Source organism: Scomber scombrus, chromosome 16 (genome assembly GCF_963691925.1).
Source record: "Scomber scombrus chromosome 16, fScoSco1.1, whole genome shotgun sequence".
NCBI classification, from domain to species: Eukaryota; Metazoa; Chordata; class Actinopteri; order Scombriformes; family Scombridae; genus Scomber; species Scomber scombrus.
In genome coordinates, this window is record NC_084985.1 from 21308876 (window position 1) to 21312266 (window position 3391).

Genomic DNA, 3391 nt, shown 5'->3' on the forward strand with positions numbered 1-3391 from the left:
GACTGAGCATGAACTGAGACATCTCTCTCTCTCTCTCTCTCTCTCTCTCTCTCTCTCTCTCTCTCTCTCTCTCTCTCTCTCTCTCTCTCTCTCTCTCTCTCTCTCTCTCTCTCTCTCTCTCTCTCTCGCTCTCTCTCTCTCTCTTGCTCTCTCTCTCTCGCTCGCTCTCTCTCTTGTTCTCAGCCACAAGATTAACCTGGCCGATCAATCATTGCAGGTGTAGCAAATCAGCCTGAGTCAATAGTTATTGATCAGCTGTTGTAAGTTAATGTTTTTTTATTAATGAAGCAGACAGCCTGCTGATGCATGACAGGATTAGCCCTCTGTCTTGGCCCCGCCGCTGCTTTTACCTGCTGAGATAATGTGGACGAGAGAACATGGCATCAGTGAGGCAGTTAATTAAGGTTAACATCCACTGGGGAATCACAGAGGATGAATACAGACATCTTTTTATTGCTGTAGTCTAATGAGGAGAGATAAATGAATGACAGAAATGGAGGAGTGTGAAGCTGTTCCCTCTTCAGTGAGCCTCCTATATTTATATATATATATATATATACATACACATACACATACACACATATATACACACACACTTCCCAGTGCTCCTGGAGAGCTTACATCCGCTGAAATATGGATCAAGTGCCAGATAAATGGAAGTAATAGGTACGAGTGTACGTGAAGTGCTTGCGTTAAAATCATAACTGTTCCCCTGACAATTGAGTTCAAATGGTGCCAGTGCAGATGAATGACCTGTTTAACAGCACAATCTATAATACAAAAGTTCAGCACAGGAACTAAAACTACACAGTCTTCCGCTAAGCATTTTAGTATCTTTCAGCTCACTGTTTCTTTTTTTGGCCCACAACTTTAATGTTTTGGCTCACTCTAACCACCCTCATCATCATCAACCTGGTTTCAGGCAGCAACAGGTAGCTGCTTTTAACAAAATACCTAGAAACCCTATATAAAGAGATAAAAACTGGTGAATATAATGGAACAGAGCCAGGAGCAAAAGGAAGGTGAAAACTGTCACAAATTGTACAGCAGGTGGACCCAAATGCAGAGACTACAAGCTGATAGAGGATGAAAAAAGTACTTTTTTCTGGGCTGAGAAGGCAAAACAAAAAGTGGCAGAGAAGCACAAAAGGTAGCAGAACAAGACTCGAACAAACCAAGTTAACTGAACCAAAACAGGATGAGAATTAACCGATGAAAACCAACACAGGGACAAATATCACAGACTTAACCAAAACCAAAACCTATATACACAAGAGGTTAATAACTACAGGACACAGGTGAGTGAAACAAGACAGGTGAAACACATGAGGAAATCAACTACGGCGGGAAAACACAGGAAGTAAAAATAACCACACACACAAGGAGAAAAGGAACTAAAACACAACAGAAACTACAGATAGGATGTGACAGAAAACTGGACCTACACACCTGAATGACCTAAATGAATGCTAATGTTGCTTTGTGTCAGCTAGATTAAATGTGCCTACAAAAATGTGTTATTTCAGGTTTAAACAGGTGAGCATATCTAATTCACTTCATCAAAAAACACAGATTAGACCTTTAATCAGTATGTTTGGGATGTAAAAATACACATTATTTTAATACATGTGAAAAATAAAATACACATGTACTATTCATAATAATTAAAAGTGAGTTTCACTGTTCACTGGATGATTTTAAATTGATTTCAAATGAACACCAGATTGCCTTTAATGTAGGGTGGATGAGTCCTATAATGCTCATGTGTTGTCAATTTCTGCACCTTTTCTTTCCACCACACCACATGAACATCACACTACTTTCTGCACTGCCATTGAATATTCCCATTTCAGTATAAATCTCTATGAAGCACAGTTGCATGAATCTTAACAGACAGAGCTGCACAGATGCCGCTCTGATTTGAAATATGAACTCTTCTCTGCTAATGGGACATGACATACTGAAACTTAAATCCACATTTTTGGAGTTTGGATTCATTGTTCTATCTTTGTAATAATATAAGATGTGAATAGAGTAAAATGTGTGTCTGTTGTGTTCTGTTTACTCACAATCACATAATAAGATTTTCCAGTATTTAAAATCCTCAAAATGTAATTTGACCCCCCTCTGGCTACCGTATTCAAAGCTGCCTGGCTAACTTTGGATCAGGACTCCCAGCTGTCACCCAGGAGTGATGAGTCTCTCTCAATCACATCAACTCACAATGGCTTTTTCTTCTTTTCTTTTTTTTTTACTTTCACATTCATCATTTTTTCTTTAGCCTGCCTGTCTTTCTTGCACATTGAGGATGCTGTACCGTTTTCTCCAGGCACCATCAGAAGGCATGAGTGTAGGAGGTGAGGCCACGGCCGTTCAAATTAGAATTAATTAACCATGTGGTGTGGGAGGCGTGCATGTGTGTGAAACATGTGTGTGTGTGTGTGAGTTTTACTTGAGTTATATACTTTTGGTTTGTTCCTCTTGTATGTATGCCCGTGTGTGTGTGTGTGTGTGTGTGTGTGTGTGTGTGTGTGTGTGTGTGTGTGTGTGTGTGCGTGCAGCCTCCAGGATACCTGTTGAATATGATTATTCTCTCACCTCTCTGTGTAGGCGAGCAGAACTTTGCCCTCCTGTGAGCGCATGCAACACACATCTGGATTGATTGGTTGGGTTTAAATGTTTGTTAAAGTGTCTTAAGTGTCAGCACAGCGGAAGCATAAAAATCCAAACTGAAAACTGCAATTATAGGAAGAGACAGCGAGAGACCCCTTGCCGAGGGCATACGCTTCAGCTTTCGTATACAGTTAGTAAACATGCTAAATAATGCATAGATCAATTAATGCATCTGTCTCAGTGGCATACTCGCACACAAATGTGCACTCAGAACAACCTCTGGGGACCGTTTTGACCTAAAGGCTATGCTCCTTCACATATTTTAGTAACCCAATGGTTTTACTTTTTAAATCAATTGAACTGTTCATGACATGTTTTAGTGGGCTCTGCTTCAATTTCAAGCTCAGCAGGAGCGTCATGTCATCAGGAACGTTACATACCGTACACTCATTTCTTAATATCTATAACAAATCTCTCTCCCTCTCTCTCTGTGTGTGTGTGTGTGTGTGTGTGTGTGTGTGTGTGTGTGTGTGTGTGTGTGTGTGTGTGTGTGTGTGTGTATGACTACTTTTGGGGCAAATTTCAGACTTAAGACCAGTAATTGGGGATAGCTTGTTGAATTGGGGACAACAACTGTGTTCCTAATTGTGGAAAATGGGGAATAGCTGATTTTTGGGTCTGTGGTTAAGGTTAGGATTAAGGGTTAGGTTTTGACAAGTAGATTTAGGCAAGTATCCAGGAAATGAATGTAAATCTATGTAAAAAAAAAAAAAAAAAA